Consider the following 6,844-nt stretch of genomic DNA (forward strand, 5'->3'; position numbering starts at 1 on the left):
TATCAACGGGCGTTGTACGAATATATATAAAACCAAGTTAATATTGTGCTTACTAAAATGAGAGATCATAATATAACATACAAATATATAATGGTAAATATGGACTTTTCGAGAAAAGGCTAAGCTTTCTGATTAATAGTATAGTGATAGTTTTACCTGGGTGATTTTATAGATTTTGGAGTGTTCTTTTCGAATTTCCACTTTGCTACCTTGTATCTTTGCCGCTCACGCCGCTATAATGGAAAAATGGCGTCAAAAAGCAGTTTTTTTTTTTATAATATCTCCTTTTCGAGTCCTTTTACAGGGAAAATATACACATACAAAATTAAACCTCAGAAAATTTCCTATAATTTAGGTCTTTACAATTTTTTTCGTAAAATCAATAGTTGTGGCGAACGAGCGCCGCAAAGTGCTTATATTAAGTGAAAGGTTATATATTTTGATTCGAGTATTTAACGTTAAATAACTGAAAAATTTGACGTTTTTTGAAAATCGTATGTCATCCACTGTTAAAAGTAGCATAAAAAACCTTGAGTCATTACAAGTCGAGGGACCTCTTTTCCGTTCTGTGGAAAACTTTGTAAGCTTAAAAGTCTCACGATATTAATGACGATTTGACTTATGATAACAATTCCAGATGAATATTTTCTCTTGATTTCATATTTTTAAGAGTCTGATTTTGTAGTTAACGGGGTTTTAGTTTTTGTACTTTATTTTATTTAAATTATTTTGGGATTATAATTCCTTGATAAAGTATAACAATATATATATTTTGGAAAAGTACTAATTACACCCTTTCATTTGATACCTAACACGGTGTCATTACATGAAAGTTTGTTTTTTGTTCATGACTTTATATCGTCTAGAAGGCGCTATAATCAATTCAATGTGACGTATCATAGCCTATAATCAGTGGACGATCAACACGCTTTAAATGATACCTCATTTGTCAAATTATGATTAGTAATTTAGAAGTTACGAGGGAGCAGATGAACAGACATATATATCCCGATCAAACACGTAAGCCCCCGCTCAAACACGTAATCTGCTCAATCTAAAATCATGATTTTAATTGCTCAATATTTCTTATTCGTGTGAGGGGAAACGACTTTATATTGTATTGATTCAATAATCTTGACCGCTGATGTCATAAAATTTTTATACCATGTATATATGAAATATACATAGTATATTAAGTTTAGTCCCAAGTTTGTAACGCTTAAAAATAATGATGCTAGGAAAAAAAATTTGTCATAGGTGTTCACTAAATCACCTAATTAGTCCATTTCCGGTTGTCCGTCCGTCCGTCCGTCTGTGGACACGATAACTTAAAAACGAAAAAAGATATCGAGCTGAAATTTTTACAGCGTACTCAGGACGTAAAAAGTGAGGTCAAGTTCGTAAATGAGCATCATAGGTCAATTGGGTCTTGGGTCCGTAAGACCCATCTTGTAAACCGTTAGAACAAATATATATTGATAGATATTGATATATATTGATAGATATTGATAGAACAAAAGTTTAAATGTAAAAAATGTTCCTTATCAAAAATTAAACAACTTTTGTTTGAAACATTTTTTCGTAAACATCACTGTTTACCCGTGAGGGCGCCAATTAGGCGGAAATTTTATAATATGTACTATACTTCATTATCAGTTATGTATGTGTCACATGTTTGTATGTGTTATGTGATAAAGAAATCAACACTGACTATACATGGTATATCAACAATTAACTGAGTCAATTGTTTGTTTTCACTTGTTATTTCTATTTTTAGGTTGAAACCAATATATTAAGAAGTGAACCAAAATTTTAAAGTAAAAATTATGAATGTTTTTCTAAGAAATTTCTAATGAAAACACACGATAAAATTTATAACAGAAAATTCTCTATTTCATTCGTATAAGCCTTCATTTTTGTTTTAAATAACAAATTTTTTAATGAAAATAGATATTTTGTTTTGAATAATTTTGTAAAAATTTCAATATTTAATATTTTCTTTTATGAAATGAAAAAAATTATTGTTGTTATTTCGTACTCTTTTTATTAGAAGCAATATTAATGCAGGGCGTCGTCTGTGTTTCACGACTCCCTGAGAATACATACATACAACATACACAATCTCAAATACATGTTTATACACAATATTCGATATATAGTGAATGTAGACATTTAGATATGAAAATCGACGTCGCGTCGTTGTATATAATATTTAAACATGTATATTCCAGCCGTTAATTCCGAAACGTTCATGTTATGGTTATGCGCAAGCGCATCAATAAAATGACATTCCAAAGTATAAAATGTATACATATGTAAATAAATTGTTTTGTAAACTTGTCGTTCATGCATGCCTTTGTAAGAGATTGCTCTGAAACGTGGAAAGTCTTGAAGTCCACTTTCTAAGGGTAATTGGTTGTTAGGGTAACCAAAGTAGTAATATATGCGAGATGGTAACCATGAATCTCATTGATCTTGTAAAAAATCAAAAAGAAATAAGAATCACCATTCAAATTGTGGTTTACTAACCTTTATAATGATGATGATGATGATGATGATGTGTCATGTCTGTTTACAGACGTTGACGGATATGCTCTTCCATAATTTTCGGTCGTATGCCGAATGTACGATATCGGCTGTTGTTAAGTTAAGTGGTAGGTTTTCTAGGAAGCTTCTTCTTCTTCTCCCTCTCCCCCTGCGTCCTTCCACTTTTCCCAGCAGTGCTATTGCTTCCGGCTCGTTTTTTCTGATGACGTGTCCCAGAAATTCCAGTTGTCTTTTATATATTTTTGTTTTCAGCATTTTCTTTTGACCTATTCTTTCCCATACTTTTTCATTACTAACGTAATCATTCCATTTAATTTTAAAAATTCTACGCCAAATCCAAGTTTCAAACGATTCTAATAACCGCATTGCGCATTGGTTAATGTTCCAACCTTCGCATCCATATAACAATACTGACCATACACATGTTTCTATTAACTTTTGTTTTATATTTGTAGTAATGTTTTTGTTACTTATCAAATTTTTAAGTTTATTAAAAGAAGTTTTAGCCATAGCCACCCGTCTTTTAATTTCGTGGATGCATTTTCCATCGTTAGTAATTAAGGTCCCAAGATACACGTATTTATCAACTGTTTTAAGTTTTTCACTATTAATTATTATATTAATTGGTTCGTTTAGTTGTTTTTGCTTTTGATTTGTCACTACCATTATAGCTGTCTTTTTTGGGTTAATGTCCATTCCTAACCTTTTGCTACTTCCATACACTTCATTCAATAGATTTTGTAGTTTTTGTTCACTGTCTGCTATTAGTATTGTATCATCCGCGTATCTTATATTACACACATTAAAACCCGCAATTTTGATCCCTTCTATATCTTTTAGCCGTTGGAAAATTTTTTCAGTGTATAGGTTAAACAGAATTGGTGATAGGATGCACCCTTGTCGTACCCCCCGTTTGATAGAAGCCTCTTCGGTTTGTGTTTTATTGATATTAACCACTGCTTTTTGTTGCCAATACATATTACTTATAAGGTTAAGATCTTTATTGTCAATATTACATTCTTTAAGCACTTCTATTAGTTGTTCATGTTTTATTCTATCGAATGCCTTACTAAAATCTACAAAACATAGATACACTTTTTTTTGCACTTCTACACTTCTTTCGATTATTCTTTTAATTGTAAATAGGGCGTTTCGTGTTCCTACTCCTTTTTTAAAACCTACTTGTTCAGGGGATATATATGAAGCTACCTTATTTTTTATTCTTTCCAATATAACCCTTGTTAATATTTTCATAAAATTATTTATTATACTTATTGTTCGATGTTTTTCACATTCTGTGGCGTTCGGTGTTTTTGGTATGGCAATAATGGTAGATTTTAGGAAATCTTCAGGCAAGTATCCCTTCTCATATATTGTCGTTAACCTTTATAATACAGGAAGTAAATAGGCCGGAAAATACCATTAAATGTGGATAAGTGGTGGAATAGCTCCGATTTCAAAAATTATTGTTTGTACGTGTTCCTTAGACCTTCAGGAACAACAAGACTTCCGACTTTCTAAATCATAAATATAGCTAAAAAACCAAATTTTTAAAAGTAAATACATAGACGGCTTATTACCACTTTTAGTCTAAAGTACACGGATATAGACCAAAATAGTTTTCCTTAAAATGGAAGCATTTCCGCCCTCTTTTCTTGTACCGATTATGTGCATTTACATTCTGTACGTAATACTGAACGTACTTAATTAAAAAATATAATTCTTGGAATTCAGTGCATTAAATTACAAGAGTAACGAACGAGCTTCTATATTACCTGTTTTATAAATGCAAGATAGAATTAATGGCCAGAGTAAATAAAAGAATATACATACAACAATGTAGGTACTGTGTGTTTATTCTATGTACTACATAGCATAAGAGAGTGCGTGTTTTAACCCTTTACTGGTATCGATATTTTTTGTTACGTTGTCGGTATCGGGGGTCCATAATGATCCTAATTTTAAAAAAATGGAAATTTTTATGTTTTATTCTAAAATTTTTCAAGTTTGGGTGAATTATAAAATAATAGCCCTTTTGAAATATAGAAATACAATTTTAATTCACTTTGTATTCTAACAGTCCCTAGTTTAAGGTAGTATTTTTCACTAGTTGCTTTTTTGACTGGTTGCTTGCAGGATCTTCTGTGCGAGCTAAAAAGTTTTCTATTATTTTTTTTTTTTTAATATTAACCGAAAATTTTGAGTATGCAATCTAAATCTCGAATGGTGATATAATAATTTTATCACGTTTTACGCCAATGAACCAAGGAGAGTTGTAAAATGATATTGTGATGACGGGTGTGTGAACGTCTAGAAGGTGATTTAAACCACTTGAAACGGTTCTTGCCGCTAAAATACCTTCAGTAATATCTTCTTCTTCTAATACTAGAGTCATCTTCTATAACTGTACCTAGTCCATAAAAATCACTTTTACCTAGTTCATAATCAGCTTCAGTGTCATGGCCATCTTCCAGAAGGTCTCGTAAGACGTCTTCAGTCAGTTTCAACCCAACCCAACCCATGAGTATAATACCAGTAAATATGTACGCTGGGGATACAAATGGACTTCACGATACCAGTTAAGGGTTAACACTGCTGCCCGTCTACATCAAACACGTAGTATGCGTAAGGTATTATATACATGTACCAGTAAAAGTACATGTAATACAAGTGAATTATTGAATATTTACACTTCGATCTAAAAACAATATGTACCTGCCTAATGTATAGATTTCAAATATAAATAAATGTCTTTATACTTACTTATACTTACAACAGTTTTATGAAATGTTTGCTATTAATAATACTAATTTCAAAGAAACCTCTTTATAGACATTTTATCTTGATATTATTTATAAAAGCCTTATTATTTATTTTTAAATGTGCTAATTGAAAATCATTACTTCAAGTACCTGTTTTTAATAACAATCAATTCTTTGAACAATTGAACCGTTCTCTTTAAACTCACTGGAAAAATTAATTCTTGATTTAAGCCAATTTAAGTTTTTGATTATTGGTGAATAAATTTGTTTCCGTATTGATAGATTAGTAAATCTTTTTTAACTCTTATGGGATAAGTAATTTCTTTTCTAGCAGTTGTCCGAACAAATATCTAGTTTCCCGTTTCGTGTTACTCGAAAAAGCTTTGAAGTTGCTCGAAAAAATAGCGTATTCAGACAATTACTGTCTAATACACCGAGCAACCAATTCCCAGCTTGTAAAATCCAAAAAATTTAAACAAAGTACGTAATTGTACTATTTCCAGTCAAATTTAAACTAACCTTTATATGTTCCAAGAACGTGGGTTGCTAGACCCGGTTTTAAAATTTTTAGCACATAGATAATTGGTATCGAAAATCTATCATCATAGATGTAAAGAATGACCCAAAATTAGTTGGTTTCGAAAAACATCCATTAAAATTGGATCAAATCGATTTTTTGAACTTAATGACGTCAATAAAATCCAAAATATTTAATTTTGCTCTCTCTCACACCCAAATTATATCAAATTTTTAATATGGGGTTCTGATCCCAGTATTTGGCATTTTGCCCATGCTTAAAACTTTTCATCGTACGCGGTTTAATTTACAAAACCTACAATTTAGATTCAGTGCGATGTTTTCGGGTAACATGTCAGTCATCTACCTATTCTTTGAAATTTAAATAATTACTTTTTAACTAGACATATATTTTATTACTAAATAAATTTAACGATTGTTTTAGTTTCTTTAAATCCCATTCTTAATAACGATAAGTGTTTAGCAGACAATATTTGAATAAAATAGTAATTAAAACATCTCATTTATTTATTTTATCTTTTTTTATAAATAATATATTCTGAATGTATTGATTACATAATAAAACCATTAAAAAAATATGCTTATCTATAAAAATTAAATTGCATAGAAATTTTATTATCCATTCTGTTAAAAAATAATTAAATTTAGTTCATGCACAACATAATCAATTCAAGTAAGAAGTTAGCTTAATCTTTCGTGTGACCCCAAAAGAAAAATACATGTATTTTAATACTAGCTGTCAACCACCCGCTTCGCTGCACAACTTCATCTGACGTCACTTATCCCTCTTTTGTTCACAATTTCGTTGGTTTTAGTTTTTTGGTGTGGAACTCTAATTTTTTTGAAAACAGACCATGTTACTCGTATAAAGTTCAACTATGATAAGAAAATGAAATCGATTGTTTGGTTCTTAAGATGGACTACACAGAAGATGGAAGATATCTACCCTTAATAACTCTTGGCCTAATGTGATTATTGTTTTTACTCAAAACAATAAT

This window comes from Chrysoperla carnea, chromosome 3, assembly GCF_905475395.1.
Source record: "Chrysoperla carnea chromosome 3, inChrCarn1.1, whole genome shotgun sequence".
Classification (NCBI taxonomy): domain Eukaryota; kingdom Metazoa; phylum Arthropoda; class Insecta; order Neuroptera; family Chrysopidae; genus Chrysoperla; species Chrysoperla carnea.